This window comes from Microtus pennsylvanicus, chromosome 5 (assembly GCF_037038515.1).
Source record: "Microtus pennsylvanicus isolate mMicPen1 chromosome 5, mMicPen1.hap1, whole genome shotgun sequence".
Taxonomy (NCBI): domain Eukaryota; kingdom Metazoa; phylum Chordata; class Mammalia; order Rodentia; family Cricetidae; genus Microtus; species Microtus pennsylvanicus.
In genome coordinates, this window is record NC_134583.1 from 74,556,319 (window position 1) to 74,583,822 (window position 27,504).

A 27,504-nucleotide genomic window follows, 5' to 3' on the forward strand; every position below is an offset into this window, starting at 1 on the left:
AAATTAAGATTCCCAGGACTTGTCATTCTCGCTGAAGCACGTGAAAGCCAGAGGCCGGTGTGGCTTCTACTTGAAGAACCCCAACAGACACAGCAGCCCCTGCTGGACTTGTGCGTCAGGCTGGCAACCCTTGTTATTCTCGGAGCATAACTGCTGATACACGATGTCCAAACCTAACGATCCTTCCGACGGGCTCTGTTTCTTACTTGTCACTGTGTGGTAGAAAACTGACGAGGGGACTGGTGGGCGCTTCCATCCAAATCACTGGCGACACAAAAGCCCCACTGGAGCATCCGAGAAATGGGACATGGTGTGCAGGGTTCAGTTCCCTTGGGCCCCTGCAAGTCCCACTGAGAAACCCACAAAGGATGTGTGTTTTACCTGAGTCTATTTCCAGGCCAGGTTACTGCTACCAATGGAGAGAGAAGAGGAGGGAGGGAGTAATTTGACATCTCACTGTATTACTTCTGCTACACCTATGTGAGTCTAACAAGATAATAGGGCTGGAAAGATGGTTCGATGAGTAAAAAAAAAAAAAAAACCTGCCATGCATGTGAAGACCTAAGTTTAAATTCCCAGAAGCAAAATAAAGCCAGGGAGGTAGCAAGAATTAAATTCTACTCTGACGACTGCGATGAGAGGCAGACACAGGAGAAACCAGGGAGGTTCCTGTTGACAAACATAGGCACTGGATTGGGGGGGGTCACCCGGGGGGGGTCACCCGCCCTCTGGCACCTGGCCTGAAGAACACACTGCTCCCTGAACCCTGACTTTCTCCTGGAGCTCATACTTCCCAGCCTGGCTTGGTTTTCTCCAGATGTTACTTCCCAGGCATCCCAAGCCACACCTGATAGAGGTCAGGCTGCTGACCTGGGGCCTAGGAAGAGAAAAAAATAAGCCCTACCCCCCCAGTAGGGGGAAGATCAGAAGTCCCTGATCCAGCCTGGCTGAATCGAAAGTACTGGCAGCAGGCAGGAATGGGCTACAATTGCCCCAGCCGTGGTGTACGCTGGGCTGGCTGGCTTCCAATGGCCGGCTCGCTCAAAGAAAGTTCTGGAACTGGAGTGTTCCAACAGATCGCCAGGGTCAGTGAAGCTGCCTGGCCCACAGCAGACCCACGGTTATGCCCCTGTTCCTCAAGCAACTGGAGGACCCAGTTGGTGGCCTCAGACTCTCTGTTGGCCTTTTATACCAGGCACTGGGTCTGTCCTCCCACATCCTCGCTGCCTCCCTTTTAAGGAGCGGAGCACTGGCTCTGCAGCTAGCACTCACAGTAACTTCCCTGCTGATTCAAAGAATCCAAAAGAAGAAAATCACAGGAGCGCCCTTGCTATTTCCGCCTTCATTGTCTTGGGGCTTGCGCTTTTCTCAACCCATCCCTCCAGGGTTTATCCTTACTATCACCAAGCAACATCATGAAAATACCTCTGTCCCCACACTGCTTGGTGACGTACAGTGTGTGGACCAAAAAAGGATTTCAATACTAATACTCCTTTCCCCCCTTAGGTTTTTATGAAACCTTAAATGGCTGTTTCCTTCAATAAGGGAGCCACTTTCAAGCCACCAGCATCACTTGGCTCCAAAGCTGCTGGGGGGAAAAAAAACACCCATGAATCTTCCACATGAATAAAAATTACATTCTACATAAATTAAATATATAATTTGATTAAACATGTTTATGTCTTTGTGATGACATTTAAAATAGAAGTAATCATTTTCCTTTTTTTTTCCAAGAAAAACTCTTTCAAATATAATTCGAAGCTGTCAAACCAATCTTTTGCTACAGATCTTTTAAATGTCACATACCTTCAAAAGGAGATGGCAGTTTCCTTTTAAATATGCAATTCCAAACAGTGTGCTCTGAATCAAGACTGTATTAAAATACACTGCTGGCATTTATCCCGACTTAAGTAGCGCCCTTTCCTCCTCTCTCCGGGTGGATAGGCTTCTCTGCTGGGTGTGCTTAGAAGCCCCACGGAGACGTCCCTCCCCAGGACAGGCTCTGTCGGTAAGTGCTACAGCGGTTGGCTACAAACCACAGGGCTGGACACCAAGCCACGCTCTTCATACCTTAAGAGGGCAAAGGTGTCTTCTGCTGAGTCTAGTTCTTCCCCCCACCCAGATGGCTCGCTGAACTCTGTGTAACCCAATTTTGGCATAGCGTTGATGGCCCAATTGTAAGACAGTGTTAATCAGATGCAAGGAAAACTCCCAACTCATTCTCCTAAGTCGATGACCTACATATCCAATTGCTTATTTGCCATCCCGGTAGCAAACACCGTGCTATATTTAAACACAGCACAGCTATATCTTTTTTTTCTAAAATGCTTAGAGACAAATAAGCCTTATGCTCCGGCCTTCTTCCTCTTGTCGGCACCAAGCGTTTCGGGATCCATCTTTCTAACCAGGGGTCTAGGAAGAGCCGTTTCCATAAGCAGCAATTCTCCCACCGCAACATCAGCAAACGCAATCAGGCTCCCTCGCACCTGGCTCAAAGTTAAGTGCTCAGGGGTCACATGCCTTCAAGTTAGTTCAACACAGGTGACAAGCACGGTCACAAAAGCGCACAGCACACATGAAGGCAGGGACCAACATCTGAGTTATCTTGAGCCACAAGAGCCGGAAGGAGGAAAGACCAGGTGGAAACCACAGCTCGGGGGCTACCATCTCTTAGCGTTTTCCACCCAAGTTTCGCTAGGAACGCAGGCGGCCTCAGCTGGCAACTGATTATTGCCTATAGGCAATGTGACGTGGCCCAGCAGAGCGCCTGAAAAACCAAACAGGGAAGGCACCCAGCCCTCCAACCCAGATGCAGATACCTTCACCTCTTAAGGAAAAGCAGCACTTGGGGTGGCTCTTTCGGGATTGCACAACTTCAGAAGAGCCAGTCACGCAGACTAGTCTGGAGGGGGAGGAGCCAGGTAGACACACTTCCTTGTAGAGCTCAGGTAGAGCCAGGGGGAACCAATCACTCAACCCTGAATGGAAACTAACCAATCACAAGCAGCAAGCAGTCATCTTAAAGATAACAGGATTTAGTTGGCAGTAGTGGCGCAGACTTGTCCTGCTAGCACTCAGGAGAGAGACTGAGGTAAGAGGATCAAGAATTGGAGTTCAATATGAATGATATACTTTGCCTAGTGGCAAAGAACCTCACAGGCTGTTTGGCAATGCTTGGGCTGGGGGGGATGGGATAATCAGGTTGTATATACATATCAGAAAACCAATAGTAAGAAGTTTTACTCTAAAAGAAAGGAGGGAGGACAAGGAGGAAGGAAAAAGGAGGGAAGAGGAGGAAGGAAAGAACAGGAGCGCCTACCACCAAAATTCTTTCTTACTCAGGTTCTAAACCAGCAGTCATAAAACTTAACAGTCTGAGCTGATTCCAGTCACTAGGGCTTGAAAAAATCCAGCGTGTACAAATGTCAGGCGGTTGCGCTGTGTCTGTCTCTGTCTTTCTCTTTCAGGCAAATTTCCTTTCCTGGGTGGCAAGGCCCTCTCATGGCACAGCTTGAACTGGCGTTTGGTACATCGGCAGCTGCATAGAGTTGTGGATGAGCACCGTCAGCCCAATCCACAAGCCCTGCGTTTGATCCTTCCCTATGGAAGGCTCCAGTGCTTGCCTTGGCCCTGCAGAGGTCACCATCTCCCCTCCCAGGCACAGGCATTCCAATAACCCTTCTATCAACTCATGAATCAGATGGTGTCTAACGTTCGCACACAGCACATAAGCCATGTGTTCATGGGATGCTTTGACCTTAACATGGTGTGACACACCTTCAGTGTAAACAAACTGTGCTTGGAATGCTTGAATCTTGACCTTTCCCCAGGCCAGTGATGCGTGCTAGAGCGTTCTGTTAAGGTAGCAGCTGGAACACCTACCTGGCTTGCTGGAACAGCAAATGGAACCATCAACTGGACTATTCTCAAATCGAGGGGTTCCTCACCACACTCCTTCCCTCGATATTTTGATTCTCACTTTTTTCGAGGTCCCAGACACAAGCTGAAGTCGTGGAAATGTACCCATGAATAAGTGCCTGGGGGCAAAGAACATCGTGGGCTGTGAGGCAACACTAGGGGTGAGGGGGGTTCCGGGGGTCAGGTAGCAAACCTCAGAACACCAATCACACATCTCCACCTCAGTGGGGAATCACAGGTCTGGACCGCCACACCCACCTAGCATTGGATGTTAGGTCCTCAAAGTGGTTTCTGGAAAGAGGAAAGCTATAAATAAGCTAAATGGAATCAATCTACTCAAGGACACTCTGGTAACTCTATAAAACACACCTCAGAAAAGGCCCCAGACAGACAGACCTCAGGAAGAAGACTGTCATGCTTCCTCTAGGGAGTTTCCCTGGGAAGCCTGGCATTTGGAAGAGGCTGGAGGGTGGGGGCAGCAGGGAGGTTCGTCAAGGCACACTTTTAAGGAGGAAGTGACGCATGCTCTCCTCCCTGTAGGGACTCACATGCTAGTTACAACAGAAAAAAAGGGTGCAAACCTGGAAACCATCTTATTAAGGGTGAACCAAGAAGTTAAGTCATAGAGTGCTGGACTTGCTCTCCAAGTCCAGCCAAGCAGAAAGCCAGAGTTTTAGTAAGTGGGTTACAAAATACCTGATTTTTTTAGGGTCCTGATATCATAGCTCAGCCTGAGACCACAGTGATCTTCACTACCAAATGTTGTAATTATAGGCACGTGCTGCCACACCCCACGTGTTTTACAACTTGAAAATGTGTGTTGATTGAAGAATAAAGTATACACCATGCCAATGTACATCGTAATGTATGTGTGTGTACACTGCATATAATATACATATGCAATATTATACGGAAAATTCTAGAACAAGTAAGACTAACCATGTAGGGAAACCCAAGCTAAACCTACCAACCAGCCAATCAACCAAACAAAAAAATAGTGATTGCCGGTGGCGAACTCAGATGGTAGAGGACTTGGTTCAGACAAGGCTATCAGGGAACTTTCCAGATGGAGCGGTTAAGTTCTGTACCTTAATGGGGTCCAAGATGCAAGTGCACCTGCCAGAACTCACGGTTGGCACACTGATGACCAACACAGGTCATGTGACTGTTCTTTCCCAACCAATCCCCACTGCAGCCCCCTAATACTTTCTTGACACAACAGGAAGCTGAAACAATTCTAGGTGAAGCTGCGCCCTGAAATGCAGCCCGACTAATGTGACCAAGACCAAGCTGGCACAGAGAGCAAGGGTGGCGTGTGCACTGCTGGCGGGAGAGCCTCAGGTGGCTGGGCTGTGCTTGCTGTAGATTGACACTTGCAGGCAAAGGTCAAAAACAGTCACTAAGAATATCAGCAGCTAGGCGAACCACTCACTCATCAGAGCAGGGCTTGTCTTGGGAACAAAGAAGACCCCTGCAACAATCAAGGGCCAGCAGCACACTGTGATGAAGAGACCCATGACTTTCACTCAGGGGCTCCTGGAGAAACGCTGAAGGCCATACAAATGCAGGTCAGTAAAATGCAAGTACCCAGGGCTGGAGAGACAGAGATGGGACTCTCTCCAAGAGAACTGATTAGCCAGCGGAACTGGCAAGAAACTGGGTGGAAAGTAGTGGAGAAATACACTCTGCTTCACTCACGTACACACACACACACGTGCGCGCGCGCACACTCATGTGTACACACACACGAATTCACCTATGTGCATACCCCCCCACACCCTACATACACATAATACATGGGGTAAAAGAAGACGAAAACTTGAGATCTCACCCCAGAAAAGGACCAGAATGTGAGCGTGGCAACACCCAGGTTCCCACATGGCTTTGAGGCTTGTGAAAGCCAACCCACGGGGCACCTGACTCTCACATTCCAAGCCTTGTCAGGACAGGGCAGCCTTCCTGGCACGACACCTCTGGAAGAGCGTAACTATTTCTGCCGGGGCCCTTTGGAAGGATGCTGCCAGACAGCACGTGACTCTAACGAGGCGGCCATTAAATAAAGTGACTTTTCAATCTGAAGTTCCCTTTCCAGGGTAGGTCACGTGCAGCTGTTCTTACAAGCCTCTCTTAGTACCCAAGAGGCCTTTTAAAGTATTAAGCAGAGAAAATACACCTAACTTCCCAGTTAAAATATAGTGCAGACACTCTAGAAGGTCGAGGCGGCATCCGCTCCATTTTCATTGCCGGGTGGCAGGATAAAAGCACACACTTCGATAAAAAGCTCATCTGTCGTGACCCTCGATGGGATCCTAGCTAGCTCTCGCTCACCGGGGAAGATCCTGAAATCACCTGGTGGGGGCTCATGTTAGAGGGAGGCATCCCGAAGTCCTAGGGATGGAACTGGCCTCCTGGTCTCGGGCGGTCTAACCCACTTGATTGTAAACAGATGTGTGTTAGTTGCAGGCTCTTCCACACACAGAAGCCAAGCCAACTGACTCCTGGGGGAAGCTAGAGGACCTGGGAGGAAGAGAGAAATGGCTATCTACGCAGTGTGGTCCACCAGAGATGGCAGGAGAGCTGAAGAGGCTTGATAGGATACAAACTTAGTTGAGACCTGTCTCAAAAAGAAAAAAAAAAAAAAGGAAATCTAGTGGAGCCAAATTGCCTGGCACGAGACTCAACTGTAAAACAAAACTTCGACCAGCATTACTTTATAAACCACAAACAAGGAAAAGTTGCTGTCAAGATATGGCATGGGATTTATTTAATGACCATTTGATTCAGACATGTTAGAATGTCGCCAACCAGTGAAATACAAGTACTCTCATTGAAGACCTCCAATAAGGGTAAGAACACAGGAATCCCCAGCTCACAGATAAACCTGGGGCTGCCCGGAGTTAGGCGACACGCCTGTCACTCCACTGGCAGAAGTGGGAGGGAGTTTCCAGCCAGCCTCTGAATAGGTGCCTGGGACAGGGTTATATTCCACACAGCTGCCTCCTGCCACACAAACTCCAAGACCTCAGAAATCCAGACTCCGCCGCAATGGCAAACCAAGCACTTCTTTCTGTAGAGAATATTCTTATCAACTCTTGAATTAAAAAAAAAAAAAGCCACTAGAACATGAGTTTTCATCTGCGTAACACTTCACCACAAAATTCAGTGATATTCAAGTGAGAACGGATGATGTACAAAAATACCAAAAAATAAGAATCCAATTTGGTAAACTGTTGAGTGTTATTTTCACATTCTAATGAATTTAGTTTCAATAAACACAAATCAAGCAGTCACTCTCAAAATTATAATGGTACAGTGCAAAATGAAACTCAGAATGTCGGCTCAAAACAAAACAACAACAACAAAAAACTTTAAGGGATGATTCTGTTCAAAGGTTTCCCTCATGGTCTGTGTATGTGAACTTGGCTCTGAGCTGGCTTGTCTGGACAGTGGCTGACGTGCAAGGACTTTGAGACCAGGAGGAGGGAGATGCCTTAGACAGTAGAGTGCTTGCCATGGGAATCCGAGTTCAGAGTCCCTGGAAAAGACTTAAAACCTTGGTACGTTTGGATGGGGGCACTCAAAGAGGGGAGGGAGGATAGGTGGATCCTAACACTCTCAGTCGGTGAGCTCCACGTTCAATAGGAGACCCGGTCTCAGAAAAGGTGGAGAATGGATGTCTGATGTGTGCTTGCACATCAACACCAGAGCCCCGAGACCCCTTTACCCCGACTGAGGCATGCTCTGGTAACAGGTGTCTGGGATGTGTAGCTATGAGCGCAGCAGGTGGGTCAGCATGCCAATCAACACAGAGGGCATCTGCCTCGCTAGGACCATCAGCATCAAGTGAGGACCGCTGGGCAGCATCACACATTTGGAAAGAACATGGAGGTGTTGCAATGAAAGCCAAGGTAGCTCCAGACTACTCACCTTGCTGTATCTGCTACGCTGAAAGTTCAAATCCCAGAGCTGAACAAACTGACGACAAGTATGCAATTAGCAGACTGAATTTAAAAAAAAAACAAGAGCCAGGGAAAAACATTGAAGTCCTGCCACAGGCTCTCCAGTCTATAGTCAGAGGAATGCAGGCTGGAAGTTCCTTAAGCTGAGGCCCTCCATCTGAGAACAGAGGCTTTGGTTTAGAGACTAATCAGAACACATCTGAATACGACCGTACCACACCTGTCCATCAGTATGTGACCACGAGACCCATCTACCGAAACATTTTCAGCCTCCTAAGTAAGGTAACAAATTCCACCAGTTGTTTTCACAAAAAATCCTTAAGCCTGACCACTTCCCGAAAACAGAAGCATAGCATCTCTTGCCCAGCCTGGGAGCCTTGGGGACAAGGGTGCCCCATTCCTGTGGAGCCCACTGTATGGAAAGCATACCAATACCCAAGAAACTGTCCTGGATGGCGAGCACCCACCACCACATTCTCAAAAATAGAGCTCATTCTGCATGCCTGGAAGTCTGGTTCCAAAGAGAAAGCCGCAAAACCACGAAGAAGTTCAAAGGTATGATGACATCAAATGAGAAACTAAAAACCCCATTTCTAGGTAAGACTAGAAAGACGCATCAAAGCTGTACCCTGGGTCACAGAACATTTCCCATCTGCTGCGAGAAAGAAAAAGAGACTGTCCCCAAGTACTAAAATGCTGTGACTCTGAAGGCTCAAAGCCCACCTATGCCTTACTCAGTGGTACCCCAACACATGGCAGGGAATGCAGGACCCTCTGCATCCTCCCCCCCCCCCCCGCGAAGACTGGCAATCAGGGAGTGGCTTTAACTGAGTTTGGGGTTGACCCAGGTAAGCTCAGGCAGGGACCACATCACTAGACTTCCACTTGCAGGACTCCTCTGAGGAACAGCTTCCTGATACACTAGTACAATGTTCCCAGCACCCCTGTCTGCAGGGCATCAGTGTCAGGGTCCAGCCAACTCACTCGCCAGCTATCCGTGCCCTCATTTACTCCCCAAGAACATTACTTCCTGGGCCTCCAGCCTGGGGAAAGTGGCCCTTTGGCTATGAGAATGCACACAACCCTTCCCCCACCCATCGCCCTTGACTTGTGTCTTTATGAAGTTCACCCCCTCCACCTAGGCTGGCGCACTGGAGGTCCCTAAGGTGCCTGACCTGAGTCCAGCACTAAAGTTGTTTCCTAGGCAACAGTTGCTTTCTTTTTCAGCTTCCCAGGGACCGGTCCCTGCCCGCAGATCCACCGCCCAAGGACAGAAGAAATAGCTGCTTCACTTGGAGACTCACGGGTCAAGGCGCTGGCTACGACATCAACAACAATCTCATCCTGTAAAGTATCTCCCTGTTGGAGGGGTGGGGTGTGTAACAAAATGACAAAGCTACACAAGATGCCCCTCGCCCTGCTGATGGGAAGCCAGGCATTCCCTTTGCAGGGTAAAGCGGAGGGGTTTCCGCGGTCCTGCCCTACTGTGTAGCCTGCCCTAAGAGAGATCCATACCTTATTCAAGTAGTGTGCCAAGAGCAGCCCTTAGCCCCTGTGCTCAGACTCTACCGAGCCTGGAGGCCGCAAAGTTGGTCTTCTCTGGGATTGTGCCTTCCGGCCCCCAGGTGAAACCGAGCGTTGCAGGTGGGACAATGCCATGGTTGTGCTGGAGGTCCATTAGAATCACCTGAAACTTTTAAACTAGCCAAGGCAGGTCTCTCTCCCTAGGCCACCGACAGTTTGAGAGGGCGGGGCTAAGACTGAGTCTTTGAAGTTCCCCAGATGAGGGTGAGGAGAATGGAGTGTAAGAGAGACTGCCTGGGCAGAAGGTCACATAAAAGGGGCTGTAGCCTCGTCCCTAACCCTTGCAGTCCGTGACCTCGATGTCATATACGGGTGGGACCCCTCCCCACAGGACTCCCAAGTTCCTGGGGCTGAGTTTGGATTGTCCGCTGCCCTCTGGGAGGGTAATGGGATCCTTGCCAGCAGGGCTCGGTCAGGCTTACTCAGGCCACCACCCCAGAGCCCTGCAAAGGATGGGCCTCACTGTGCTACCCCCTTCCCCATGACTCAGCAGGGGAGTAAGTAAAGACCCACCTCTCTAACACAGGAGAGAAGGAAGGACAAGAAATGAAGCCCACAAGCCTGCTCTTGTGGGCACTGAGCCTTTAACACCTCCCAAGCCTCCCACTTAGGACTGACCTGCTCCAAAACAAACTCCTGAAGGGAATGCGTTCGCTTGGCCTCGCTGCATACCCTACATGCCAGGGCTTGAGGAACTTGAACCCATCTGTGTTCCAAGATGTCATCCAGAACACTATTAAACCCCCTCCCCCAGCGACAAGTAGGAGCAGAGACAGAGCATGCATCCTCCCAGAACGGTAACCGGACGGCGTAGTCTGTGGTTTGAAAAGTGCCAGGGGATTTCAGATGGGACTCTGGGAAGGCAGAGGGAAGGCCAAGCCCTTAGCCTGACATTACCACCAGGAAGAGAACTGTCCATTTATTACAGTCTCATGTCTTTACTATAGTCTATATATTTTTTAATTTATGTCTATATATTCTTTTACTTAAAAATCTACATTTTCCAGCTGGGGCTTCACACACTGGTCACCCAAACCACGATTCACCAAAATATAAGAGAAAACACTAGCAATTCTGAAGAACAGTTTACACGGAAGAGAAAACAAAGAAATCGGGGAGTTTTCACAAACCAAGCACGGAGGCTCCAGTCCCTTAGCCTGGTGTGGCCCAGTGACTATAGTGAGCTGCTGCTCTCAGGGCCAACACCCCATCCTGCCCTTGCCATCCTGCCCTGCCCCAGTTAGCTGCGGCCGGTTCTCTTCACGGATGGGGAGCTGTGCATTCCAACATCAAGGGTCAGACTTTATCTTCTAAATGCACGATGTGCTCGGGCCAAAAACAAAACAAAAGGCCTTTCCAGGACACTTTCCAAATTCCTGAAACACACTGGATGGAAAAACGGAGCCCTGCTTCCTCCTATTTTTTAATCTTACACTGGCTGTGTTTATAATAAAATAGAATAACTTATTTATTTGCTTACCTTACTTGGGAAGACAATAAATTGGAAAGGCTTCATAAATCTTACAAGGAATTCCTTTAAACAAGGATTGTCAGCAAAAAAAAAAAAAAAAATCTGTAAATAACTCCCTGGCAGCCTTGAGCAATCACCTCCAGTACACATTCCTGTTCCCCCTGCCTCTGTATTTAACTACTTGCAAACAAATCAAACTGAGAACCACACACTTGCTTGTTCTTCTACCGGTAAGGTTCTGAAAACAACTGGGGTATAGGAGAGGTCCTGAAGCAAGGTTACAGTGGGTCTGATGAGAATGACCTTCGAAGTTCAGAACCCGAGAAGATGGACAGTCTCACACAGAGGCTCCAAGGACTATGCTAAAAATAAGTTTAAATAAGAGGCAAAAGGAAGCCTGGTGGATAATCAAACTGCACCCTAGAAAGAGCTGCAGTGATCAATTTACATATCACACAGAAGGGTAATTACCATGACTAAAGGGGACGGTTCTCCAAGCCAAAAGGTTACAAAGAAATTCAGCCCAGCTAACTACTATCCACAAGTGACTAAATATGTATTTCCAGCCAGGCTCAGACTTAAAACTGCAACACACCGTCGCCTCAAGACCCTGACTCAGGTGTTAGATGCACAGCTTCAGCAAGCAGAATAGACTTGTCCGTGGACATCTCTCCTCTCATGCTCAGCTGAACAAGTAAGTGGATTTTAGGGTCCACCGAGGTTCCCACATAGCACCAAAAAAAGACCCAGCATGATCTCTGTATAGCTAACCGCGCTTCACTGGTGCCTGCTGGGTAATAGAGCCCAGCCTGTAGGGTGTGACATTTATATGCTGAGCATCACCAATGTGAAAATGCTTCAAAATCTTTTTGCATGTTGGCACAGCACAGGTAAAAAGTTCTATGTGCCAAGCTGCTAACACTGAAAATGCTCACCACTTACATATGTGCGCCAGGGAGAGGGAAAACATTAATCAGCTCTGCATTTAGACTCAGGATCTCACTATGTATATGCAAAAGGTCTCATGGAGAGGGGAGTTGGAGAGACGGGCACAGTGGATAAGAGCACTGGCTGCTCTTCCATAGGGCCTGGGTTCAGTTCCTAGTTCCATATGGTGGCTGACGACCATCCCCAGTTCCAGGGGATCCAATATGCTCTTCTGACCTCCACAGGCACTGCATGCATGCAGATACTTGTGAATATAAAATAAATCTTTATTTTTTCCTTTTTAGGTTTTTCAAGACAGGGTTCTCTCTGCAGCACTGGCTGTCCTGAAACCTGTAGACCAGGCTGGCTTTCAACTCAGAGATCTGCCAAGCATCTGCTGGGATTAAAGACTCACACTACCTCAGCATGGCATATAATTAAATGTTTAAATAAATATATTTTATATACTTCATTCTACTGGTTCTGTTCCTCCAGAAACCCCTGACTAATACGCCTTCCTTCAGCCAGGCAGTGGTGGCTTTAATCCCAGCACTTGAGAGGCAGAGGCAAGTGGATCTCTGAGTTCAAGGCCAGCCTGGCCTACAAAGTGAGTTCCGGGACAGCTAGGACTGTTACACAGAGAAACCCTGTCTCTGGAAAAAACAAGCAAACAAAAAAAAATCTCATTATGTATAAGCAAATATTCCCAAAATTAAAAATTTCCAAGACTGAATGAAACACTCCTGTCCCAGGCATTTCAGGTAAGCGGTTCTCAACCCATGCTGAGGGACCCACCAAATACACTTCCACCTCCTCCCTCGAAGGAAGCTCGTTATCAACAGTAACTGGTGCTATTTCCTAATGTACATTCAACGAGAGGCCTTTCTGAAGAGGCGCCTTCCAATGACTCCATCCTCTACCTAACACACCGTTGCTTTTCTCCACTGCAGACCCGATGGGTGGGAGCTTGCAGTTCAAGCTACAAGCCCAGATCAGGCACTGGGGTTCCCTGATGGGCACAGCTGTCCCCACTTCTCCAAGAAGCCAGCTGGGGTTTTCTAATTCACAAGGAACACTCCTACCCAAACGTGGAGATTCGCCCTGTCGCTGTGGCTGCTGAGCCCTGAGGCTTTGCTGTGCCCCACCCCCACCCTTCCACAGGCTGAAGAGGTCTGTTGGCAGCTTCCTGTTGGAGAGGATGGCTCTAAGTAAGTTTGCTAAAGCCAGGAGGTAGTGATGCTCGCCTTTAGTTCCAGCACTCAGGAGGGATCACTTGTTGGGCACCAAATGAAGCACGATTAATAAAAATCCAGAGACAGAACAATCTCAAGTTCAGAAAAGCAGACCAGCCAGCCACTGGCTCTTACCTCTACCTCAGTCCGAAATTGGTGATCCTGCCTCCAGGAATCTCAGAATGAGACTGAGTTTGAGAGCTGTCTCCTCCCGTTTTATAATCCTCTCTAAGTTCTGGGACTAAGGGCATGCATCACTACCACCTGGTTTCCATGGCAAACTAGTGTGACTACTAAGATTAAAGGTGTACCACTGTGGCTACTGGGATTTAAGGTGTGTGTCATTGCTGCCTGGTCGGTAAGGCTGGCCAGTGTGGCTATTTTACTCTTTTGATCTTCAGGCAAGCTTTATTTATTCAAATACAAATGAAATGCCACTACATTGTGAGTTCGAGGCCAGTCTGGTCTACAGAGTGAGTTCCAGGCCAGGCCCCAAAGCTACAGAGAAACAAACCAAAAAAGTAAGTCTGTCAAAATTCTTCATGCCGAGTTAAGGTATAATTTTAAAAAGACGCATACATCTGTGAACCTATTGCCACAACTATGGAGATAAACACATCCCTCTCCCAAAGCTCCCGGCTGCCGCCCCTTATGTTGGATTAAAATCTGAACCTGCCCCATGAGAAACCCCAACATTCAGGCTGTCCAAGGATGGAGGAGAGAACTGCCATGGAAGGGGTGGGCAGGGGTTGATTTCTCCCCTATGGTCCCTCTCAAGCTAAGACCTGTGAGGAAGCGGACTCCTGCTGGGCCTGGCACCTTGTCCCGTGCCCAGGAGTCTTTGAGAGCTATATGTGCCATGTCCACCTTTTAGCTACTAATCCAGATTCCCCTTCACCTTAGTCTCAGGCTCCGAACCCTGAATTCCGTGTCTCCAAAACTTCGCTGCAGAGCGCCTCAGAGGACCTAAGAACTCAAGGACCCCTAAGAACTCAAGGACGTACAGGCATTATTAGTCCAAGGCAGGAGTCCCGGTCACTTTTGGTCTCAGCTCCCCACGCATCTAAGGGTAACACTGGGTCAGTGAGAGGTAGCTACCCAGTCCTGGACTGGTCTGATTCCTGTGAAGAGGGGAAACGGTACGAGCCTTAAAAGATGGTTCCGGCAATAGCCAGTGATTCCCACTCAACTTAAAAACTCATAGCCAGGCAGTGGTGGTGCATGCCTTTAACCCCTGCATTCAGGAGGCCGAGGCAAGCAGATCTCTGCAATTAAGACCAGCATGGTCTACAGAGTTCCAGGACAGTAAGAACTACACAGAGAAAGAAACCCTGTCTTGAAAAAAAACAAAAACAAAAAAACCCAGAGATGTTTCCCAAACAGATGGAAGTAAGAGAATATATTTAAAACTATCCCACACCCCAGAGTGCAACAGGGCAAGTGACTCAGGGTCTCGCTGTGCTGGCTTCCTCCAGCACCTGCTTCAAGAGCACAGACTCCTTTCTCCTTCTTAAAAATGGGTCCACATACACACGGGGACCAGCGATGAGGGGCTGGACACTGGGGACTCACGGGGACTCACTCTGGTACTCAGTACTCTACTACCTGCAAAGGCTCAATGTGGCTGGCTGACCTTCCCACCTGGGAAGTTCTCCAGTTCCCCGGGCTTTTCACAAACCACACTCCTTGACCACAGGAGGGCAGCTGGCCCAGCTGGCCTCTACGGTCAATAAACAAATCATGGCTCCGAGAGCCACCCAGGGAGTCCTGGGAAGGCAAGCAGCCCCAGGACTGTGAGCAAGGCACAACCCAGCTATCTCCAAAACCAAGGGAAGGACAAAGAGAAAAGGAGAGGGCATGAAGCAGCCAGTGTCCTGGCAACCAGTGGCAGTTCCCTCTGGACCTGCAGCCATGGCAGACAGAACAGACACGTGTTCCCTGGCCCTTCCAAGAGGGGCTGGCGGGACATTGTGGAGAGGTTGCGGAAAGGCAGTGAGCAGCTGTTTTGTGTCCCCAGGGAGCCCAAGGATCATGGCATGGCCTTAGATGCACCGGGCTCTCAAGTGTGAGAACCCAGAACTGCTCATCTGAGATGGGAGGGTACTCTTGAGGTGACAGGTGGCTTAATGTGGCACACAAGACTCGGGTTTCAGTGGCAGGCTTTTAATGCTAGTTGTCTAGTATGAGACAAAGTCTGTCCTTAAGTCTTAGGCATGCCTGGCATGGCACCAGTGGGAGGTCACCCAGGCATGTCCATCTGCTGTGCCTGGGCTATCCTTGTGGGCATGCACAATCCTTGGTCATTTTATAAAGGACCCAGAAACTCCCAGCCTATTTTGCATGAATGTCTACCAACTTCTGTTAACTTCCTAAGCCTTTCTGCTAACAAAAAGAAGCGACTTGGCTCAGGAACATGGCTCAATGGACAAGGGTACCTGCTTGCAGCCAAGCCTAACTACCTTAGTTCAATCTCAGATGGTGGAAGGCAAGAAATGAGTCCTGAAAAGTGTCTTCTGACCTCCACATGCCTGCAGGGAGGCAAACAGGGAAACAATGTTTTCCAAAGCACAGAACCAATCTCATTTTGCTAATCTTGCAGAACTGCACAGTACAAGTAAGTTCTACGGTCTACAAGTATATCTACATGACATTGCAGGGAGTTGGTACCCTTTTTAAAAAAAATGAGTAACAGCAATGACTTTGTGAGATCCACTACAAAGCTCATTAACTCAGCAGTGGCCTTGCAGTCTGGCCCTGCAACCATCCAACCTCCACCCCCCCCCCCCCCCCCGCCAGCTCCCTGGAAAGCACTTAAGGGGAGCCCAGCCACAGAAGCAGGGTTTTGGAAAACACTCGCAGATTCTTCACAGACTGACAGTGATGCTACAAACAACATAGTAGGGGAAATCTTTTGGCTAACTCTGGTAATTTCATGGCCAGGGAAATGAAAAGTCCACGAGTCCCTTTCATCTCTAACCTCTTTACAGCTGGTGCAGCACACCCCCTTTTTATCCTCACTTCAAACTCAGTGGTATCTAACTAAGTCCCACTTTCTTGGCTGGTCCAAGTTGCTGGAGGAACCGCCTTCTGATATCAGGACCCTCAGTAAACTTCCACTGGAAAATCCAACGATGTCCCTTCTGGAGACATCTAGAAAAAGCATGCATGAGGTAAAAACCACCAGCCCCTGAGCTACCTGAGCGGAGGTTCTCAGGTCAGCCCTTTCTTGGCAGGATGCCATAGGGCCATGGGATGAACCTGGGCTTCATTAAGATAATCTTCAGCCACAATTTAGCCATGCTCTGAACTGGACCACACACCACACCACACCACACCTCTCTCTGTTCTCAAAGTCCTATGAGCACAGGACACGGCTCCAAAGGCCCAGAACGGCACCCGACATACAGCAGTCCTCTCTTAGAAGACATTACCCTCAGTATTCAAAGTCATGGACCTGGCCAGTGAGCACAAGCCAGGCAGCACCTGACAACCAGAATACCCTGGAGTCCCGTGCCACACAATCCAACCACTGTTCCAGAAGCAAAATGGCCAAAGAGTGCCACGGCCTCCCAGGAATGCCCTGCACCTGAGGGTACCAATCGCCCCTGGGATTCCAGATAGCTCACACTGCGATTCCACTTGTAAGCAGGAAGACACCCTAAGTACAAATGAGTCAAAGGACAAGTTCACCCTCTCTGCCCACCCCACAACTACAGCTGGGTGCATCCCAGTGCTCTTCCCCCTGTCTTCCCCGACAACAAGCTGCACACCAGTGCTTACAGCTTTTCCACGTTAGATTTGCACCCTGTAAGGAAGCCCACTGATTCATTTTCCCAGGTACAGCAACGGCTTTTATATGAAGCAACTTCAGCTGTGTTTGGAAGCACACGCCTTTAATCCCAGCACTCAGGCAGAGGCAGAGTGAGTAGTCCTAGGTGTGAGGCCAGCCCAGTGCCATACTCACTATGTAGGTGAGGACTGATCCTTCTGCCTCCATCTCCCAAGTGCTGCAACAGCAAGCATGCGCCAACCTTTCTGGTGTTTGTGTGGTGCTGAGGATCGGATCCAGAGCTTCACGCATGCTAAGCAAGCACTTTATCAACTGAGCTGCATTCCCAGGCCCTAGGGACAGTAACATCTCAGCAGCCTGCCATCCTCTTCAAATGAAGTCAAAACTCCCAGACATCCCTTCCCAAGGCTCCTTCCTTACGCTACAGAGACTCACACACACCCCGCATGAAACCTAATGCCAGGGAGGTGGGGGTCTTTGGCCCAGCGAGCAAGTACCTGGAGCACACACCTGTAGATGATGGTCCTGGCCACAACACTGCAGAAGACAACCAAGTATGTCCTTTTCTCCCAATGTGCCTACCCACTACAGCTCTGGGCCTGGGGATGACCCCACCTCCTGTCCCAATTCCATCTGCCCTCCTGGAGCTAAAGCACACGGTAGGAGCTCTGCCTGGTTTTCATCGGGTCAGATAGGCATGTTCAGTAACCTTATGTGACACCCAACACTGGACATTATTTTTGTCTGATTTACTAAGTTAGAAAGCTTTTCCCACAGTGACGTGTACTAAACATAATTAGACTATCTAAAACTACAATATTGCCTATGGGAGTAGCTCTGCTCACACATTGGCTTTATTCTGTACTTAATCTCTATTAAGATGTCCGGATGAGAGCGGATAGGTGTGCCAGACTTCATAAACACCATAAACCACGAAGTCATTGTTTTAGTGGAACAAAAGCAGCCCCCCAAAAGAAGTTGGTGGGTCCCAAAGATTCCACTTTCCAGATAATCAAGCAGGCTAGCCCTTTGTTTTTTCTTTGGGTGTCCCTAATGTACCCAAGCTTCAGTGAGTGAGTCAGGCAACAAGAGTTCAGGCCATGGCTACAACGGCTCTCAGTCAGCACCCAGAAAGCTGCTACCCGCACTTTCCTGTCCAAGGTCCCAGTTACCAACCTTGTACACTAGCAAGCTGAGCCCTTCTTCTGTCCCTCATCTCAAAACACCTATGAGCACCCTTTTAATTAAGTTCATGTCCCCTGTGAATTCAGGAAATTATCACTAGAGGCTCGAGACTCAACTGGATAAACTCAACATACAAACGCACATGCGCGCGCGCGCGAGCACACACACACACACCTTCAAATATGCACTAACCCATGCCTAGACCCACAGTATCTATAGTGCAGCCACTCCATATTATACAGCGTGGCCCCAGTGGAGTACCCACCTCATGGTCTCACTTTTTCCAGAACTCTGAGGCCAGGGTGGAAAGTGGGAAATAACCACCGTCCCTTGCTACGTCACACAGGGCTGTTAGTAAAAAATAAGGTGGACAAGGCATCTGTCCAAACAGAAAGCAAGGTAGGGACCAGAGACTCAGCAGTTAAGAGCACTGGCTGCTCTTCCAGAGAATCTGGGTTCAATTCCCAGCACTCATATGGTGGGTCACAACCACCCGTAATCCCAGTTCTAGGGGATCTAAAAAGCATACACATGATGCACATACATGCAGGCAGGCAAAACACTCATTCACATAAAGCAGAATAAATAAATCTTTCAAAGAAGAAAGATGCAAGGCGGGCAGCTGGGTGTACCGATATGTTTTTAACCCAGCATTTATGAGAATCTGTTTAAAGCCAACCTCAGTTAAATACTGAATTAAAAGGCCAGCTTGGATTACATGAGACCTTGCTGGGAGGGAGGGAGGGAGGGAGGGAGGGAGGGAGGGAGGGATCCACCAACCAGCCTTGGAAACACTAAATTCAGTCTCTGTTACAGAAGGCTATTCTGTCCTACACAGTGAGACTGTCTCATGAAAAAAATAAAAACAAAATGCATTTGAGACAAAATTTCTCTGTGTAACCCTGGCTGGCCTCAAACTCAGAGATTTACCTGCCTCTGCATCCCGTGCTGGGGTGTCCTTTCTAAACAGAAGGTATTGTTCCCAAACCTGCTTACTGCCTGGTATTATTACCAGGCAGTGCTATCTGCACGGGTAGGTAGGTTAAGGTAGTTTTGGTTTGTAGGCAGAGGCAAAAGTGCCTATAATTCATACATGTTAACACTGACATCAGCTAGGAGTAAGCATATCAACTTCCAAACAGGGCATGGTGGCTTTTATCTATACTGGGGTGGGGATGGGGGCATAATTCAGGCAGGAGGCCTGCCACAAGTTCCAGGCCAGTCTGGGCTAGTGAGACCCTGTCTCAAAACAAACAAGCTGACTTCATGCATCCATCTTTGATGGGTGATACTCGCGGTGGACTTTGCCAAGCCAAGCCTTTAAGTTTCTTTCCTTGCTGGCATGCTGTGGCATGACTCTCGGTGCAGGCTCATCTGAATAAACACTGCTACGCACAGATACAGTTCAATGTCAAGTCCATCTGCCTGTGAAACCAGCCCCAAGAGTAACAGACTGACACACACACACACAACTTCCTCTCAGGTTCCTAGGAATGTCTGGTGATGTTCTAGAGGCGTTTAAAAAGAAGACAGAAAGGCACAAATACATGCTTCAAACTTCAAATGTATTCATTCAATCTGGGGGTTATTCAAGCTATATAAAACCTTCTTTCAACCACGTTTGCATGCCAAATGTTCAATAACCAGACTCAAGTGTGTGGGTGTAGCGCTGGGGGAGTGGTTTGTGTTTAAAGAAAGACAGACTGTGTGTGGTTGGCAGGTTCTGGGCTGACTACAGGGAGAACCACCTGGAGGAGTTTGCTAAAAATACAGATGTTGGGGGTTGTCCAACACACGATGGCGTGCAGGGCCCAGGAGACGGACTCCTAGAAGGGGTGCCCCGGGGATCCCCCTGCTGTGGCAGCCGGCCTCTCTGGAGCCACCCAGCCATGAGGTCCTCTCTGGGGACTGCAGGAGTCACTCATGTGAAAACCACCAAACCCACAGCCAGTTTCTTAACCCAACATGCATAGGTCAACCTGGAGAGCAAGGGCTCCTTGGTTAAAAGCTCCTGGCACTCACCCAGGGGGCCTCTTTGTGCTCCTGGGAGACCCCTAACTCCACCCCCATGCCAGTCTGCAATGCAGAGGGAGAAGGGAACTAGAATACTACATAAAACCCAAGCAAGGCAGGTGAGAAGACAACTTATCATTCTCAGTTCTATTAGTGCTGTTGTAACTTCGATGTTCCTCCCTCTGGGGCTACCGCCAAAACCACAGTGGCAATAGAATCAACTATACAAATGCCACAGGCATCAGCATCATAGGGGCTTACCCACACTCTCAGAATCTGCTGAAGGACCTTCTGACTCATGCATGGCCTAAATACACACACACACACACACACACACACACAGAGGGGGGAGGGAGGAAGGGAAGGAGGAAGGGAAGGAGGGAAGGAGGGAGGGAGGGAGGGAGGGAGGGAGAGAGAGAGAGAGAGAGAGAGAAAGAGAAAGAGAAACACACACACTCACTCTTGCACTGCAAACTCCAGTTTTCCAAGCAGATCTTCAAGGACTATCTCCAAATGAAATTCTGAATGTCATGAACTGATAAGCACAAAGAAACTGTCGGTCCATGAAATGACCAGGCAGGGCTCCTTGGAGGTAACAGAATGTCTTCCACAGTAGCACATGCACACACCCTTACTGCTCACACCTGGAACCTGACGGGCAGCACAGAGGAGTGGCACTGCCTAGAGGGAGCAGCTCATGCTAAAACTGGAATCGGCCTAATGAACTTGGCATTCAAAGGGCTGAGGCAGGCAGGTCAAGAGTTCAAGGCCAGACCAGACTGGGTTAAGCAGCAAGATTCTCTTTCAAAAAAAAAAAAAAACGAAAGAGAGAGAGAGAGAGAGAGAGAGAGAGAGAGAGAGAGAGAGAGAGGAAGGATTAAAACTGGAATCTCACTATTCACTTCATAAAGATATGCATGCTCAGCCTGGCTCATACTGAATGGGTGCTTTGTCAGTACCTGGTAGTGCACAGAGAGATGCCCTGGGGGCCATGTCCAGGGTCTGAAGGGCCTAGATCAGAAACCCGCTTAGACATGCAAAACCCATCTGCTACCCCAGTGAATCTGATCCAGTTACCAAAGCTGTCCCTCACCAACCCAAACCCACTCCCACATGCCAGGAGGATGACCAACAAAGACTCCATGAGGACCACTTGAGCATTTTCTGTCTCATCTGCGCCACACCTTCTAGAACCTCTGTGTATCTTGGTGCTTCTACTAAGTTGTAGAAGAGTGTCTCTTCTTTCCCTCCGCATCACCTGTCTTCCCACGGGCAGCACAGACCCTCCTGCCTGGGGACCAGGAATATGAGCTAAGAAAGGCCAGTCCACAAGGGAAGGAGCAGGGAAAGTAGTCTTTTTCTGTCCCGCCCATGCTGTGGATGCCAACTCTATGTAGTGGGGATCTAGGCTCCCAGGGGAAACAATCCAACCCGGGGACATTGCTCTCAGCAGGCTATACCAGGCATGGCCCCCATGTTGCTGTCTGGGACTGCCAATTTATTTCCCATGGAAAAGGAATCGGTCTCCAATTACACATGAATATTTTACTAGGCATTTCTTGACTTAACAAATACGCGCTAACATGTCACTGTCTAAAAACAACGTGTTCTTTCACTTTGACCCCAGGAGCCAATGAGAAGCAAACCAACCCCAGTGTCCTAACCTAAGCTGGTCAGTATCCTCCTATAATGGCCCCCAGTCAGTCCTGAGCCCATGGATTCTCTCCGCTGTTCCAGACCCTTCCACCCCCTGGATACCTGGTGGGGACAACATCCACCCTCTATGAAGGGCACAACGGGCTTCCTTGGCACAAGACCAGCGACAGGTTCAGGTTCACTAGTTCACAGTATTTTTTTTTTTTTGGATATAACAAGCCAATGTTCCAGTCTGTTCTGAGCACTTACAAACATTACCTCGTGGGACGGTGTAACAATAAGACTAATCTACATACTCAGAAGCCAAAGCCTTTTAGGGCTCACTAAATGTAAATTCCGGAAGGGCTGGAGCATTTTCTGTCTCATCTGTGCCACACCTTCTAGAACAGTCCACCTCTGTGTATCTTGATGCTTCTGTTAGGTTGTAGAAGAGTGTCCCTCTCCTTTCCAACCGCATGTCTTCTAGAGAAAAGTTAAACCATCCTGCTAGCTCAGGGGTTCTCAACCTTCCTAATGCTTCGACCCTTTAATACAATTTCTCACGTTGGGATGAGCCCCAACCATTATTTTCGTTGCTACTTCCTAACTGTAATTGTGCTACTGCTGTGAATCATAATGTAAGCATTTCTGGAGAAATGTTTGTTAAAGGGGTCCTGACCCACAGGTTGAGAACCACTGTCCTCCATACAGTACAACGCCCACTGTGATCGCCACATGGGCTGCTGGGTCCCGAGGGCCAAGTTCATGCATCACCAGTTTGAAAACCTCCTGGAATGCAAGCTTCAAGCCTGACCCTGCTGTAGATGATATGAGTTAGGGAGTCGCTTTCTAAGCTTCCTTTTGCATTAACAGCTATGAACTCACATTTTAAAGTTCACAGGCCTCTCATACACGAACAGATCCCAGTCAGCCGGGGATCACTAAATCCCCATGATCCCTGTACACTGCAAACTCAGCTATGAGAAGTTCTCAGTCATTAAGGTGGGAACAAAAACAGAAGCAACCTCAAGTGAGTTTGTGAGAGTAACTTGTATGGTACTCCTGACCACTTTAAGAAGGAAAGGAACGACCAGTATACCCAAGAAGAGAGAATCTCACTTGTCTGTGTTTGAAGACAGAGCTTGTCATGGTTTAAGTAAAATGCTGCAGGTTCCCCAAGGGGCGGCAGTGAGCAGTGGGACATGAGACCAGGCAGCAGGTCCCCAAGGCAGCTTGTCAAGGGTAGGGAGCAAGTCTCAGGCAGGGGGCCGCGTGGTGGGTGAGAGACGGAGACTGGTAGGCCCGAGGAAGTGGGTATTTTAGTGGGTTATGGACAGGTAAGGGAAAAGGGGAGAAAGGGAGGTGGGGTAAGAGCAGAAGGAGGGGGGGGGGGGGGGAAGAGTGGAGAGAAGGGAACAAGGTCGAAGCTGCCTCTGGGGGAGGGCACTCAGACTGAAGGCAGGAAGATCTGCCTGCCTCAGTGGGAGGAAGTGGGCAGGGCTTGTCTCTTAAAGAGACAGGACAGACCATTACAGGGTTTCTCTATGTAACAGCCCTGGCTGTCCTAGAACTTGCTCTGTACATCAGGCTAGCCTTGGAACTCAGAGATTTGCCTGCCTCTGCCTCTTGAATACTGGGATATAAAGGTGTGTGGCCCACGGTTTACATCCCATTCTTAATCCTCCATTTAGTTGAGAAATTAAAGGATGCTTCAAGGGTAAGGGATCGGGGTCTTCATCCCCAAATCAAAAACGCTGTGAAAGACCAAAGAAAACAAAAGAAACTGTACACACACAGGATGGGAAAACCAGACAGAGGACTAGGAGCTAGGGTGCCCCTTGCACCTCCCCTGTGGTGAAGGAGTTAACATAGGTGCCAGCCTCGGTGGCTTTTCTGCAGGGCAAAGGACTCCTGATGCCTTGAAGCAAGCCAGGGGCACGTACTTCCTGCACCCCAGACCCACCTGAAACTGCTGCTGTCGGGGAATGGCCGCCCATGAGATTACATGCAGTAGCCAGACAACAAAGGCTGGGAGAACCACAGAAGTCAGGGGAACATACTCATGCTCAGCTATCTGCAAGAACCCACCTTCCAGGCAAACCGTCTAAAGAGGGGGCTTTTATCCTCTCACGTCCCATCCGTCACCTCTACCTGTACAGTTAAAGCCAACACAGGATCCGCACTCCTCCCACCCTGCAACTGACCTCTTCTGTAAAAGCACAATGGAGGTCTGTCTGAAAACGGGGGGGGGGGGGGGGGGACCTTAAAACAGACAGTAATATAATCATTACCCAAGCTGGAGCAGAGCCAGGGCACCAGGGTAAACGAGTAATTTGTTAAGAGACACCTTCCAACAGGTCACCCTCAGTCAGGGTCCAACCTACTGTGTCCCCAGCCCCAGCTCTTTGAGGCTCATACCCCTCCCCAGCATAACTAAAGGGATTTCCCCGGCTCACAGGCCCACACCTGTTCTCCACAGGGTAGAAAGGGCTGCAGAGCAGGAAGGTACTCTCTGAATGAAAGCCTGTTTTTCAGGAAAATCCCCTCCATAGGGGGACCTTAGGTCCAGAGCTCCTGCCTTGGGTGCCTTTGAGGTGAGTTAATCACCACAGGGGAGGGGCGAGGCTCTGGATTTTTTTTTTAGGACACACCCAACTTTGTGCCATTCCTTTTCAGTTCTGGTAGCCACTTTGAAAAGAAGACTAATCCTTTTGTTCTGGAGAATTCACTCAGATTCCTGACTAAGGCCAGCTTTACACAAATCCAAGGCTGTAACCTAGAACTTCCTTGAAAGAAGTTCGTACTGGTTTTACGTGAGTTGAGCAGAAAGACCATCCCATCCTCCAGGAGGGGAGGGGTTAGACCCCTGCCCAGCTTCCTCCAAGTATCTATGTGCAGAAATTGAGGAACAGGGGAGTGTCAGGTTCATGCCAATCAAGCCACCCCCCAAGGGTACTCCCTAGAATGGTAGTGCCTGCTTTGAGGAGACTTGAGACCATGCTCAAAATGGGAATTCAAGTCTTAACTACTGACAGAGTGAGGCCTGTTCTTAAGCACCAGCAGTTAGTTGTCATCCTGGGGGGCATAATTTTAGGGGAGTGGGGCAGACAGAGGTCCACAGTGAGTCTACAATCCAGAGAGAATTCTATCCACACAGCCACAAGCTCCCAGAGACCTGCCAGGCCTAAAGAGTCACTTTCAAATTACAGCAAAGAGTGGCTGAAGAGATGGTTCAATGGTTAAGAGGCTGTTCTTCCAAAGGACCTAGGTTCAGTTTCCAGCACGCACAGGTAATGAACAGCTACAAAACCTCATCCGTTAACTCCAGTTCCAGGGGGTCAGATGCCCTCTTCTGGCCTCTGCATGTACTGTGGGCACAGACTCTCATGCAGGCAAAACACCCATACACATGAAATAAAAATAAGTGTTATTTTTAAAGTACAGAGGAGACTGAGCAGCTGGAACCCTAGATACTCAGCCGACTGAAGCTGCAGAGTGAGTATTAGGGCCAGCCTGAGCATCTTAGGGAGAAAAGGAGTGTGTTTGCCTAGCTCGTGTTAGAGCTCCAGCACAAAAGTGCAATGAACCACCAGCAGGTGGTGATGCACACTTATACACTTTGATTCTCCCCCACCCCGCACCCACGCAAATACATTGATTTAAAATGTTTTTAAGTGCAATAAACTTTTAAAGGCCTGGAGAGCCTACAGAAAGCCCTCCCTGTTTTAGACTGTGCTACTCTAACGAAAAGATCATCCAAAGAACAAAATGAAAATAGGCCGAACGTCTCAGTTCCATGAGCTCTGGGAAACCTGTGTGGTGGAGGCAGGGTGAGATGGAATTATTTCTGTGATGTCTGTCTGAATTCTGGAAGAACATAAAACCTGCTCCTCCCCTCTGCTCTGAAGGCAGAGAGCAAAGGAGGGTGGACCTTCACCCAGGGAGAAGGAAGATCCTCCGACCAGGAAGTGTGAACTTTTCATACTTCAGGGTCCCAGCTCTGTGGGCAGATCATAGGCAAATCACCTCAAAGCACTTCCTCGGTCAGCCATCATTCCACCCTGGGAGACTCAAAGGCTAGTGTAGACCAGTCACAGCAGATACAAGTGAGGATTCAACAGATATTCACTATCTAATTGTTACTCTACCAAAAGAAACAACGCTGCAAGGAGTTCTGAGGTTATGAAGTCTTCAAAGACAGAAGGCCAAGCATTCAGACTGTTTCACCAGGGATAACCCCCAATTCAAAAATCCTGCTGCCTCTTAATGCCCAGGCACCTCCAATCATAAACCTCGGGGCCCCAGAACTGCCACCATAATGAAACCCCAGCTGTTGGGGTAATGGTAGCAGACCTCGGTCCCGGCAGTTAACTTGTGTCAAGCCCTTTTTCCTGTTTGTGGTACAAATAAAACAGCACTGAAAAACACCACAAGCCCATTGTAAGCTTAGTGCCCCTGTGGGCGTTCGCCCTCAGGCAGTCTATCAATGAACCTCCCAGTAACCTCACTGGAGGAGCCAGAGACACCACGGTCCAAGTCCGAGACATTAAAAGGCCAGGATCACTGTGGGCAGAAGTGGGGTCAGGTCCTGCCATACACCTGGCTCAGTGGAGCTGAAGGTGGAGGCCCAATTGGGCGTCCTCCCCCCCCCCCCCCAATGTCTCTCAAAGTCACTCGGCAGCTCCATCCCCGCCAGGGAGGCCAGCTGGTCAGAGAGAAGCCAGCAGGATGAAGGAAGTGGGGGCTGGGAAACAGGGTCCACGTCCGTCACCTAAGGACTTCCCTGCTGTTCGGATTAGCAAGTGAAAGGCGTGGGCAAGGGTAGTTTTCCGGGTCTCAGGCGCCCCATCCCGGGCGCAGAGACCGGCGGGCGGGCCTCCAGGTGCACGCACCCCGGGGACGAGCAGCCACCTGTGTGCGATTCGGGTCCTGGGATCCCAGAAAGCCGAACCGTGAAGAGGCTCCCTCCCTCTTCCCCTGGGTCCCCAGCCAGACCCCGCCCCCTATGAGGGGCGGGGCCAGGTGTGGCTAAGGCCTTGCTCTCAGACCCAGCCCCTCTTCAACGCCTGGAAGGTCGCGCGGGACACCGGAAGTCGTCCCGGTGTCCGGCTGGGCACAAGGCAGAGTCCCGGGTGGCCCGATCCACCTCCCCAAGTCTGCGCTGCAGGAACTAGGGGGAGGAAGAAAAAAAAAAAAACTCCTTTGTGACTTGGAGGAAGCGACTCAGTTGTTCGTTCTCACAAATACACAGAAATTACTGTATTTACCCAGTTCGCAGAAGCCTCGTTAAGATTAAGGGCTGTAAACTTTTTAAGATTAAAAATATTCTTACTTGTAGACACTCATATACATATATGGATGGATGTCCGATGCACTCCATACCACTTTTCCCAAATGACTTTCATCACCAGTATCTGACCATGGCACCCACACGAGCCACCTGCTCCAGCCTCCCCCAAAAGGCAGGCAAGCTATCCAGCCTGCGGCACAGACTGGTAGAACTTCTGGAGAAGGCTGGGAAAACAAAACTTTGAAAAATACCTGTCATCCACCACACTCGTCAAGAAAATGAAATGGCATCTTCCTAAGGAATCCTATTAGCCGCGGCCTCCACCTGGGTCTCCGGTGTTTGGAAACTAGTAGCCAAACTCGGACCCCAGTGGTCACTAAGTTTTGCCATTGCCGGCAGCCCTCCACGGTCCGGTCCCATCTGGTCTGCCAGCTCCAACAACGGCACCCCCTCTCTCGTGGAATTAGCTGGGTTCCTGAGTAATACCAGGCCACGTGATC

The 27,504-nt window shown here is 49.3% G+C and overlaps 1 protein-coding gene across 5 annotated transcripts in view; it reads right to left on the bottom strand.

Moving 5' to 3' along the window:
* Window positions 1–27,504, bottom strand: part of Ctbp2 (C-terminal binding protein 2) — a 131,568-nt gene that overhangs the window by 96,386 nt on the left and 7,678 nt on the right. Inside the window, exon 1 of one of the 5 annotated variants that reach the window (XM_075972556.1) lies at window positions 1,807–1,943. The exons of the other annotated variants lie outside the window; for them this stretch is intronic. The gene's annotated coding sequence lies outside the window, so the exon portion shown is untranslated. Of the gene's footprint in view, window positions 1–1,806; window positions 1,944–27,504 lie in introns of those variants that run through there. 5 annotated transcript variants of the gene reach the window in all.